The sequence below is a fragment of the Diorhabda carinulata genome, chromosome 2 (genome assembly GCF_026250575.1).
Source record: "Diorhabda carinulata isolate Delta chromosome 2, icDioCari1.1, whole genome shotgun sequence".
Classification (NCBI taxonomy): Eukaryota; Metazoa; Arthropoda; class Insecta; order Coleoptera; family Chrysomelidae; genus Diorhabda; species Diorhabda carinulata.
In genome coordinates this window covers 22,712,902-22,726,839 of record NC_079461.1, presented here as the reverse complement: position 1 = coordinate 22,726,839, position 13,938 = coordinate 22,712,902, and the positions used below count along the sequence as shown (strand labels likewise).

General features: G+C 30.8%; 1 protein-coding gene across 5 annotated transcripts in view; it reads right to left on the bottom strand.

Moving 5' to 3' along the window:
* Positions 1–13,938, bottom strand: part of LOC130890798 (rho guanine nucleotide exchange factor 12) — a 234,869-nt gene that overhangs the window by 137,513 nt on the left and 83,418 nt on the right. The window lies entirely within an intron of this gene.

The window sequence follows — 13,938 nt, the reverse complement described above, 5'->3', positions numbered from 1 at the left end:
TGGGTCATCTGAGGAAAAATTCTTGAAACATATTAATACCGGAAAAAGTTATTGAGAATTTTATTTTAATCTCATATGCCAAAATTTTTGTCAATTCGATATTTAATGTATCAGAAAAATTCAAGAAGTCATTAAAAATGTATTACTCCGGAGAAGCACGACTTTGACTTCTCTTTATGCAATTTGGGGAGAATTGACGAGCCAAATAACAGATAATAACGTATTGTAACGCTAATATTTATCCGAGTGCATTAGAGTTCGTAAATGCCAACGATGGTTCTATAGGTTTAGATCTCCGGTAAATTTGATCTCTCTTTGACTCCTATCGATCAGGAAAGTCAACAACATTAGACAACGAAATACTGAGAGTAATCGGGGAAACACCGTGGGTAAAAGTATGTTCCCAGACAAACTGTTAAAAAAAACATAATTTTCAATTTTATATTCTTTTATTCTCAATAAATATTTGTTTGAATATAATCTTCTTTTCACGGCATGATCATATTAATCTTTAATCATTTTTCATATCTCAAACCACTTCTCCCTTTAATATTTTGGCACATCCAAAAATGTTTAAATATTTAAAAAGGGTCTTAAGAGTTAGGACATTTTTATACAATGCAGTTGTAGTGTTCAAAAATTTTAATCTATATTATTTACATTCCAGTGAAAATTCTTGACAACTCTTCAATGAAAAAACCTCACAGAATTATCCGGTCACCATTATTTACATATGCAATAAAATTTTATACATTCAAGAGTAACATTTGGCAACAACACCATGTCGTAGTTACTATAATATTTTTCCGAGTGAAAATGTTTGAAATTTTTCGTTGTCATTATTATTTCAGTTAGTTATTTTCTCCAACAATTGCGGCTAAAATTAAATGCATTTCAGCACAAAACATGTTAAAAACTTCGACCTGTGGTGCTGATATATTAATATTTTCCCAAATGTTCAAATATACAGGAATTTTGTACATTTAGGGGAAAAAATTCAGATGGTAATTGCCCGTATGAAATTACGATGGATATTTTCTATTACACCATTTCTTCAAACCACTCTTTCTCCCCTAATCCCTATCGTCTATATTTATGTACGAGTCAGTAATAAAACCTACTTACTAATCTAAAACTTGGTATGTATACATAATACATATAAATATTTCCTAAAATTTTCATAAATTTACCTGTGCAAATACCAGTTTTCAGGCTTTTATCGATGTTTCATAACCATAAGCTGTACAGTACAATAGGGAAAGGTTTTGAGCCCTGTTTATTAAATATTAATCGTATCATAAGAATTTTCCAATAAAAATAAATAAATAAATAAAAATAATTTTTATTAACGCATCTAAATGTTCTTGATTTTATGTCTCTTCTGTTTTAAAACTATATCTCCAGTAGTTCCAATCTTCCATAAATTTATAAGGTTAAAAAATTCATTACAAAAATTATTGGCAAATATGCTTTATATAAATTTAGTTCATAAAGAAAAGATTACCTCATATTTTGATGAATAAATTAAAACAATAATTATCATAACAGGTGTTTCTACGGTCAGGTAAAAATTCAATTTTGCACATAGCGCGCTGTCTGTCGCAAAACAGACAATGAGTCATGGGTAAATATATATATGTTTCATGCTAAAAACTAATTTCGTCCATTACTGTGTGATTCTTTGTTGCCACGTTTATTTCTGATAAAAATCAAGATTGGTTAGATGAGTGCAACTTTCCTATTTAGACATAATTTAAGTATAATTTTCTTTCTGGGTAGGCTGTAAGATTTTGTTGTTATAATAATTGATTTTATTAGAGGTGTTAATGAAAAGGTAGTTCTCTTAACTGTGGTATTTGTTAAATAAAAAACTCAGTTTAATCTGTATCAAAATATTTTGATACATTCAAAGTTCAATGAGAATTTTCGATAAATCAACCGTTAAAATCAACATAAATTCTGATCATCTCCAGTATACAATCTCAGCTATACATCAAATATTCAAAAACTTAATTTAGCCAATTAAATAAATACCTAGAGTAATATTTTTAATCAAAACAATTGACATGCTCGTGTATATCGAGTAATATTAACATTGAGTACGAAAATAACCGTAGTTAATAAGTTTATTTTCGATTGATGTTTTTAGTACTAGCATGTGGCCGAAACTGAAGAAATTTTATTTTAACGAGCACTATTAAATTTTCATTTTTGTGTGTACTAACCCAAATATAAAAATTAATATTCAATTTTTAGCTTACTGAGACATTCGAAAAAATTCCTTTAAAAAATAGATATTTTGACATAATAGACTAATAAATTGAAAATTAAGACTTGTATAAAAAATTCGAACCGTTACTTTAAAAAATAGGTCACACCATAACATACTATATGGTGCAACAAGCGTTCCTACAACGAAGTACGGCAACCAACCAAATTAATACTTTTACACCAGAGAAATTGAATAAATTTCTTAAAAAACCACCAGATCATTTATTTCTTCGGATCAAAGTGAGTCTCGCCAGTTCAAGAATCTGGACAAAACAGTAATAATAGCCTTCTACTCTTAGTAACATTATTTAGTTAGTACTATTACTGCCACCACCTTTTGCCACATTAATCTCGTTATATTTAAATTACCTGACAGGTAAATGAACCAAACAAAAAATTGGCATAAATATATTTGCTATGGGCAAAAATAATTGTATGCTTCTGTTATTTTTTTTTCTATCATAGGCAAAAATTTGTGTGCGGGGAGATCGTGAAATTACAGCTGAGAAAAAATAAGAAGATGGAATTCAACCACAGTTGCCGAAGGTTCGATGACAGCATAAATGTAAGAATAAAGAAAAATTGTGTCCTCATGAGTATTAGCCATAAGTTGTCTAAACTTCAATTTCTGAGGCGGAAGTGTTTACCATTCGTTCATGTGCAACTCATTGCACACAATTATCACAATGCAAATATTCATTCTATTATACAGCAGAGCATATCTACAAGCACTTGATTCTTAAAAAATTGAGTCAAAGATAGTATGGGAATGCATGTCTTCTCTGAACGCACTAGGAGCTAATAATAAAATTACTCTGTTGTGTACCACCCACGAAGAAGGGCGCCATAACTCCTTCCATAAGACTATAACCTTTTATAGGTTTTATAGGAAAAAGACAAAGTTTTCTTTCACCAGTTGGTCTCAAAGAGTCCTCTCGAACAAAGACAAGGTAAAGAAAATTACTTGTATACTTGTATGTTTGTACACATGTAGATGCCTAACATGGAAATGAACACCAATAATTGATGGTCAAGGAAATTATATTTTGCAAAAAATAATTAGAATAAACTATCAGTGAGCAATAAAAAATGTTTAACAAAGAAACGGATTATATTCAACTTTCAACAAACAGAATTAACAAATACTATAATGAAATAAAAGAATTAACTGTAACTAAAGACACCTAAATATTGATTTTATTTTAGATCTTAATTTTTACGAAAGTTCTTCATTCTTATGTACTCGAAGGGTAATTTATGTACATGCTTTTCGAATTTTTGTCGAAGTCCGTTTCTATTCGTTGCCTGGATTTTTTCAAAACTTTTTGTGTAAATAGATATCAGGGATAGAAGTTAAAAATTGTTAGATTCGGGAATCTAAGTGATAAATCTCTAAATGAACTACCACGCATTGGGATGGAAAATCTTCGTTCCGCCATCGCCCCGCAGCTTTGATATTATGAACTAAAACATAAAATATAAACCAAAACAATCTGGTGTTGTTCAAATTAGCAACTCTAAAGGAATATTATCTATACAGGAAAAAGACCAATTTGGAAGCGTTGCCGTGGTGTAGGTCTACATCTTAATATATACAAATTCAGTGTCCGTGTGTATGTTCCGAATGAACTCAAAAACGAGTCAACTCATATTCATGAAAGTGAGCAAATATATGTATTTTGGTTCAACTTAAATGATAGGATAGTTATTATTTAAATTATGGTCTGAATAATTAATAATAAACTGATCATCAACGTTGATTGTTGTTATTAATCGTACCTTCCATAAGTTTGGAACAGATGGCGCCTTAAGCGAATTTCTTTACAGAGAACTGTCTTTTACACCTCATAGGTGGCGCAACACTTTAATGTGATGTATTTTCTTAGACTACACACTGTACATGTCTTATTTTATCTACACCACTTAACGTCGCTTCTTTCAAATCATTCTTCATTTTGTCTTCGTTGCGTACATTACTTCGAATATTTTTTTTACTTCTAACTAACAGTTATTCAGAGAACAGCGAAATTCATTCACATTAAAAGTTCAATTACTATTTTTAGTAAAATGCCACCTAAAAAATCCAACCTTAATGCCCGTAGCAAGAAGACTCCATATGCACATGTTGAAAGAGCTCATGAATCAGTCGAACAGAGAGCAGAAAGAAATGCTTCTCAAAGAATTCGCGCTGCTGAAATTCGTGCACGAGAACAGCGTGATAATCATCGACAAGAAAATGCATTGAGAACCAGGGTGGCACGGCAACAACACATAGATTCATATAGAGAACAAAACCGAGAAAATCATCGAACCAACCGCGCAGTAACACGTGGATCATTTGTTCGTCTTGCATTTAATTATGAACCAGACATCAATTACTCGGCCGATTCCAAAGTTACTACTATTGGTGAGATGGACAAAATATGCAATTATTGTCAGACGTTAAAATTTCGCAATAAAACACCCGCCATGTGTTGCGCATTAGGAAAAGTTGTATTGTCACCACTCCCTACTCCACCTGAACCTTTGAAATCCCTTCTTTCTGGCACTTCAAATGAATCAAAATTATTTTTGCGTAAGGCACGAAAATTTAATTCTTGCTTCCAAATGACTTCGTTTGCAGCATCCAAAGTTTGTGATTTGCCATCTTATGGTCGTAATTTTAAGACAACATTCAAGGCCAGGTACATCATAAAATTGGATCATTGATGCCAATGCCAAATGAAGATCCAAAATTTCTTCAGATCTATTTTATGGGCAATTGTGAAGTACGTGTAACAGCTCGATGCCATTATAATTTCATTGAACAAGAAGAAAAGAGAGCAATTGTATTGTCATTAGAAAACCTTGTTCATGATATTTTTGAATTCATTTTCATTCTTTCAATAAACGATTTTCTTAGTTGATCCAAATTCACTGAAACTAGGCTACATTTTTTATAAAAATGGAGTTTTTCTTGCAAAGAAAAAAATGTTAATGGAAATTTGATACAAATCTTGATATTGAAGGTTCTATAGTTCTATAAATAAAGTGAGAAAGGGGCTTGGGGGTGGTTAACTACAAAAAGAAGATGATTTAATCAACAGAATGTGATTCATTACGAAATAATTTTTTAATAAAGTTAACAATTATATTAACGAAATGTATATTTTAGATAAAAAATTTACAGGAAACGAGTGATAAAATATACCAATTTAGATTATTAATGCAAACTCCATATTTAATAAGTTTTGGAGTATCCTTATCCTTGAACAGTATCGTTCGTTTTTAACATTGTTTATCGTTAAGTTTGTTAAATAAAATTGGGTTCTATTTACCCTTTAAATTGTTAAACAACAATATACAATGATAACGGTAAAGAAACAAACATCGAACACGAAATATAAAAAAAAACATCTTTTTCTGGTTTATTTTACCAACATTTTCAAATTTTAGCGGTAATATGCACGAAGAATTTTCAGCAGTAATGTACTCTCTTCATATAAATATTAAGTAAAATGTTAGTTAAATATTAACCTACACTGGTTACTGGTACTGAAATGAAGTTTCATTTACTATTACATTTTCTTGGAATATTCAAATGCATCCTTATACGCTTAAACAGCTTTTATTTTGAGATTACTTCTTCAATTTGGTTTATAACATATGGAATAGAAACTTTTATATTAATAATTGGGCAATGATGAAAGAACATCGTGGAATTCGCAAACGTTCGTTTCGATTACGAAAAGAATTATGAACACAATCGACAAGTTTTCACTCATCGGGCATTCTCTTTTCGTTCCTGAATCAAAAAAAAAACAAGAAACTATAATAAATAAATTGTTATTTTGGAATTACTTTGCACGATAAAAAAGGAAATTCTATACGGTTTGAGTTTGAGCGTTGTATCTCTATTAGTGTTTGTCACCTGTTTTTGTTCATGCGAAAAGTTTGACTGGCGATATTGACTATAGAAAAAAGTTGAGAAACGATTGCACTTGAAATTTTTTTTCAAATAGAATTACGGATACCGAATCGTTGAAAATTTAGAATGTTTTGGGTAGTCTACTTTATCACGAAATTAAGTCTTTGAGAGGAATAAATCACAATTGTTGGTGAATTATTAGAATCACCATTCTGTTGAAATTCCCTCGCCCCATCCATTTATTACGACTTTTTTTAAATTAACACAATATTTCAATATTTCGATTTTGATTACTGTTTCGTTCCAAGAAAATGATGATCTGGCGCTTTTTTAAGAAATTTAATCAGTTCCTCAGATGTGAAAGTCTTGGCCTTTTTAGTCGATAGCCTTTGGACTCGCGTTTTAAGAGGGCTTGCGCTTCATTTAATTTTTCAGATTACTGTGAATATTAGGGGCATCGAATAAAATAGAATGAGTTGTCTGAAAAATTTTCAACCTCAATCTGATGATATCAGCACATCGTCAACCAAATTAAGTTGAGAAAAAGATTTGCTCATGCGTTGAAAGATTCTCACTAAAGTTCTATCTATTTTGGACGTTTGGTTTCTATTTAACAATCCTAAAAATTAGTCGTGTAGATTTTTGCTTCGATTCATAACTCTAGAAGAAACCTGAATCCAACACAAAACGAAAAACCAGCCATGACAGTAGATTGAAGGGTGTATTTGCTTCGAAAAAGGCAAAGACGGTGTTATTGACCGAAAAAGTGATGGCTCCTGTTTTTTGGAGTAGTCATGGTATTGTGTTAATCGACTATCTTCGAAAAAGTAAAAAGATAACAGGAGAGTAGTATTACGCTTCTTTTCTTTATTTATAAGTTAAAGAGAGAGAAAATGATTATAAAAAAATGTCCTGTTTATTTGTTCAATACGAACAAATACATTTGAAAGTAATTCTGTTATACCAAGAGGGTGAAAAAATAATAGATGACGTCTGCACTTTATTACCTATTCAAAACACAACATATTCGAGTGTTTCCTGGAAAGTTTCCTATAAATAAATGTTTTGTTTAAAAATTGTTGCTTATTTAGATATTATTTATGTAAATCATTCTTAAGCCTAAAGGAGTTCGTTGAGTATAAATTATCATACATCAAAAAATTTACTTTAACTGTTATTTATTCGAACCGACTGGTTATAGCTCACGCTTAGTTTTCACAGTCTCTAAAATTGATTAAATACCGTATCTAGCAGCCGCGTGATTATTTTCTTTTCATATTTATTAATAAAGTTTTCATTATAATACAAATCAAGTCAATAATAGGTAAACAGAACGAATTTATTATGTCGAGATCTAAAATTTTAAAAAAATTAACACATCGTCGAAATCTTAATTACATCTTACGTCGTGAAATGTATATTTACAGCAGACGTATCTCTTCCGATGTCTGTACTATAGCTAAATACATCCAAGAAAATCTAAACATTCCACTTTCTCCCAGTTATAATTAAGCAAAGCGTGTCGCAATACACCAGGAGTTTCATAGGAATGCGAGTTATGCAATACAGGGATAGAACTTAGACAAATACTGACCGAAAATTGTGATTTATTTGTATACTTTTTTCGCAAACAATTTTCTGGAATTATTAGAACAACAACGAGAAAAAAATTAGTTGAATTTCATATTTGAGTGAAATTTATTATAACTTACGTGTAATTTGGTAATATTAACTTGACTGCCCACTACAAAGAGAAATCATAATTTTGAAAATGTAAAGATTGTCAGAAGAAACTCTTAAACTTCCCTAGTTACAAATACATATTTCATTCTTCTTTTTGTTATATTGGTATTGATACGCTCCTAAGATATGTTGGAAAAATAACCATTCGGTATTGTTCTTTTTTTCTGATGGGTATTTGTTTTGATTCGACGTACATAAAATATTGATTACAACATTTGACATGCCCTATACAGCTAGAAGATGTTAATGACAATGATAATGACACCCGCAGTACTTCAAAGATCCATAAAAATCTAGTAAAGAAGAGAATGTCAAATAAATACCATTAAAATAAAAGAAGCTATTCATAATGTCGATAAATCGTTTGACTTGGGCAACTACAACATTGATGCCATCAAGGAAAAACTAAGGAAGGAGTTGTTGACCATATCTATTCGTAAGCATCAAAATGGAATGGAATAATGGAACCACAGGTAAAAAAAATGTGTATTTTAATCGAGAGTATTTTGAGGGGATAATATTGTTTTGCGAAAAATTAGAAATTAAATATTTTTATATAGATACATCCTGTGATTTTGGGTCTCCCTCGTATTTACAAGTAATACGATAATTAATTATGAAAAAATGTTCACAAGTACAAAAGTTTGTAAAAACGGTTCATGCTGTTATAGAATCTGCGAAGAAGTCTTAAGAAAATCTTAATAGAAAACGACTATATGTTATTGAAACAGAGTTCATCCATATTCTGTTAAGAATCGAATCGGCAAAGTTTAATCAACAATTGATTATGAGAAAGAAGAGATTGTTAGTTATAGACGAGAATAACACACGGAAATCGAATTTTCTATGTAAATTAAACCTGGCTAAATAAGGAACTTTTAGGAAAGTCTGGTCATAAAAGTCGTATGAAAAATCCAAAATCTACAAAAAATTACCGTGAAGAAATGAAAGCCGATGTTTTTGAGGACTACTTCTATCAAATGTCAGATTAAATTTCGATTCATTCTATCCACGGTTGTTAACTGAAATAAAAACAGTGCATAGAAACGTGGAAGTAAAATCGAGGAAAGAACTGCTAGTATTTGCAATGCAATATAAATCAGCGTACACAAAAATACGCCATCAATAAAATGGCCAGGGAACGTTGAATTGCAGTTGCTACCATATAATTGGGAATTCTGAACTTCTATCGTTATTATTATGAGAAATTTCAAAAAAAAAAGCTATACACACAATTAAGAAAGCTATATAGATCTAAATGCTGATTCTAAACAACTTTTTTACGTATGTTCCACATAAATGACACATTACAGAAAAATACACACATTGTATATTCAGTGCAGTTAAAAAATCATAAATATAATAATAATTAGTGACCGTTTCAGCCCCTTAGCTTATAGCTGCAGAAAATAGTACAATTAACGTTTTAAAATTTTGTATATGGAGATGTTTCATGTAGACTCACTCCATAGTTCTATTGTTAGTGTACCCAAAAATTGTAGAGTTAAGACGCAAACTATCAACAGTAGGTTGTCTTCAGATACCACAGAAAGAACTAACCTCTAATCTATACGTTTTTCTACGTACGTAGGTCGGCCACAGAACATAATGATGTCAAACTAGATGGTAATTAATCGTTTGTGGAAGAATACGTGTTTAGTACATATTCTGAACAAAGCATGCGCATTTGAAATGTTCAGAAGATAGTTATTTTGATTTTATTAGGAATCTGTTCAAGTTAACAGCCGCGAACAAAGCTATTGTTATTGCATTCAGTCAGGTAATTTACTTAACCGCTAAACGAATGGACTATTGTCGAGCATATTTTTAAATCAAATATTTGGATAATTTTTGGTGCAAAAAAACTGTCTTAGTTGTCTTATATAGCGTCATAAAATTTCCACGATAAAGCATTAAAATATGATAGAAGGTTAGACAAAAAGTATTAGTACAATCCTGAAAATATAATTGCAATATTTTTGTTTATGTGCATGCCTCTAGTTTTTGTTTGAATTTAGTGATTCTTGGGTTTGAATATAGGTACTATAGTTACCAAAATTATATTATACACGATATTAAACTAAAACAAAAAATGGATTTCAAAATAGCACCTAAAAGTAGACAAAACCAATACCTACTTGTTAAAAAATGTTATTGAATGAAATATGAATTTGTTATTAGACGTTTAGAGCTCTGGAGGAACTATTATATTAAATAATAAATCTCATTTCAGATCTTACAACAGTTAACTAGAAAAAAAAGATACTTCAAATGGTTATTAAATATTGTTAAAATTAATTTTTATCTACAACATTACAATGACTATTTATGAATTTGTGGGCCAATTTTAAAAATTGAAGAAATATATCTTATCAATATAACTTTTTTACTCGTCTACAATGGGAAATAAAAAAGTTGTATAAATAATTTTCAATTATTATTAGACACAAGTATAAAGAATAAAAAAATAAAACATCTATTATGTTACAATATAGCCACTTTTTCAGAATAATCCTTATTTAAAAAAAATAATGATTATAATGTTAACAATATTCAATTTTGTGTGATCCGAGTTGATAAATGAAAAACTAACTAACAGAACTGTCAGAGATTAAATATGCACTGTACCGTAAACCTACCGACAAAATTTATTTTCAAAAATAGTATCATCACGATAAAAAACAGCTGCTCACTTTATAACTTCCTGTGATCACCAATAACCGTAAAGTAACACGTGACAAAAACAACAACAAGCATGAGAGATTTTCGAAAAGTAAAACGGGAAGCACACCGGGACCTAGGGGAAGACGATATCACGACGAAAATCGGGATCGGGGAACGTCTGTTTTGGTTTTTCGTATTTCGGGGTATATGTGTGCTTGTTCGGGGAGGGATATGAAATGCGCGACAGCAGAAACGGGACGTCGATCGCTAGTTCGACGTGTTTTGCCAGCGTTCCAACTACCACTGAAGGGCAATGTTGCCAATTGGAATATCTAGGAATGAATATAATAGTAGACGGCCTGAAGGCACTTCATGATATTTGAAAGAATACAAAGACAGGGACGTCTCGAGTAAAAATACGTAATTAATCAAAAATGTATAAATAACTTCAACTTCTTACTTCTTAGACCATTTTAGATATTTTTGATGATAAATCGTTTTGATTTTAGGTCTCTTTTTATTGAAAATGGTTTTTTAAAATTACGTTAAAAATTGACTTTCGACCTTTTTTGGGATTTATCAATGTATATAATTATATTAACCAATAGATCATCTACAATATGAATATCAACATAAAAATCTGTTTTAACCACAATAAATATTGTTTAGGTTTTTTTTCCACGAAACTTTGTTGTTTGAAATTGTCAAACAAAATCCAAGACTACTAGAAATATTGTACCAGATGGTGGTCTAAATTGTTCACAGAGCTCCTTAATGGTAGGTTTTTCCCCATCCGCATTCTTACACCTAAATATTTGCACTTCTTTCCAACAATGGACATTTGACCAACAACACACTGAGATGAATAATTTCAAATTTGGTTTAACTCTATGCATTTTTTTCCTCATACTTCGTTTTTTTCTATTTCCAAAACATTACTTTCTAAGTAGCCTTCGTAAATATAGTAATTAACAGATAAACTTTTTTTAAAAATTATTGGACTGCAATATTTACGAAATTAAAAAATGTGGAAGATGAAATCTGTGAATATCAAATATACGAATAATAATAATTTGTCTAAATTAGTAAGTCCGGTTCTGTTACCATCACCTATATCTTTCATCCCATCTGTCTTTCTTGTTTCTGCATTTATCGACTTGCTTTCCCTAACAGAGTACCTGCCAAATGAAACTGCCGTTTGGTTGCAACTAAGATTCTTTTACTGTTGTAACAATCCGGAGAATAAATTCAATAAACCTGTGATCCCACTCAGTTCAATGAATTTAATATTTTATAGTTTGTCAATGATTACGACGTCATTTGATATTGTTTACAATTTCATTGAGTAATTTAAAAAAATATATTTCGATTCATTATGTTAATAATGTTTGTGGTGAAAAAGTCATAGAATACACCTACTACCGTGGATGATCCATAACTAATTTTGTGTTCTAATGAACTTGATGTCAAGTAAATAATTACTGTAATAATAAAATGTACTGAACTTGTAAGTACAAAGTGAGGTTTGGAGAATGTGAAGGATAAAGGATAAGTCAGTTAATCGTAAAACGTATTTGATTGGAAAATGTTCCTGAAGATATTAACGAAATGAGATAGTAGTATGACAAATTGTTGATGTATCTACCTGAATCACATACGTAAATACACCCAGAACTTTCAGAATTCTTTGTTTTTTTGTAAGGAAATTCTTGTTAAACCAAATTGTAATACTATCCTTGTTTGGGCAGCTTTCAAGTTTTTTTAAAGATCTGAATTCATTGTTAGTGTTTTTGATCAGCTGTACTCGGATGCTCCAAGTTTCTTGATGATTAAACCGTAGTGTGAATTGATGAGATATTTCTAATAATCAAGTCAAACAGGTCTATACCAGCTAACACACCGACTACATAATTTCAGTACTGTTTGTTTTGAGCAATACTTTATTTTCAGTGATGGGATAAAATTCAATTTAGATGAGAAATATCAACGGTACTAGAAATATTTTAATTCCAAGTTCATTAAAGCATCAAGAAGAAAAACGATTACATTATCACACAATATATTTTCATCTTCTTGTGCCCATAGTCGATAGAAAAAGAAACGTGGCAACCTCTTACTTCTGTGTTGCGATCTTCAATGATTACAATTGTGTTGGTAAGAAGATAGAGCACCACTGCCAGACGACGAAAATCACAAAATACTTGTATTGAGCCATTGAAAATAGAGGAATAGTTTAATAAATTCGTTAGGTACTATTCGCGTACTATATATTTTGAAGAATCCTGTTATATTACAAAGGAGTCAACTAAGAGAATTATTTATAAATAATTCACAAACAAAATATGTTATTCAAATTTACAACTTAGATAATAGTAACAAAATAACGAATTGAAGGATTACTAGAGTTAGGTGTAGCGGTTTGTTACTCTTTTAATATAGAATATACACTTTGCAAAATTTTAATTATGGGTGCCCTTATAGATACACTATAACCAGAATATAGACAAAAATGATATAATCGAATTCAGAAAAACATTTTAACGGATGTGTGAATGTGAACAGGAGATTATTATAAATAAACATTAAGAGTATTACGAAAGTTGCTACTTGAGTTTTGAGATAGACAAAAACAAATATTTTGAATTGAATATGACTCCTCCACTTTTGCAAGCGCTTGAACCAATTGTCAAAGCATTTTTTCCATTTCGATTGAGGTACCTCCAAAACATGCGATTTGATTGCACCCACCAACCGCTTCTTAATGTGTAGAAAAACTTTGGCCTAGCAATTTATTTTTGATCTGCGGGAATACGAAGTGAACATTGGGTGCCAAACAAGAACTGTACGGCGGATTCATCAATTCGATATTTTAACTTTCAAAAACGTTTTTGTTGATGTGTGAGAGCTCGCATTGTCGTGGTGGAGAATGATTCGTCTACTGCGATTGGTTTCCCTGATTTTTTGTCCAGTTATTCCGAAAAAAACAGGCAACCATTTGCTTCGAAGTGCTTCATGCGCGACAACTTTTGGATTTAGCTCGTTTTGAAAGACCCATATTGTTGTTAGTTTCGAGTTCATTTGCTCAATGATTCGTCACCTGTCACGATCTAATAAACGTCTTTTGAAGCACAGCGACTGAATTTTATTAGCATTTCTTGGTACCAATCGACATAATACATCTTTTTAACAACCAAATGTTCATGCAATTTTGAATGTATGCGAGTGAAACTAATATCTGCAATTTAATTGAATTTTTTGACCAAGTTGACATACTCAGATCAATGTTACCATATCTCAAAAGTAGCAATTCTCGTAGAAACGATCGACCACCTCCCAAAAACAGCTCTTCGATT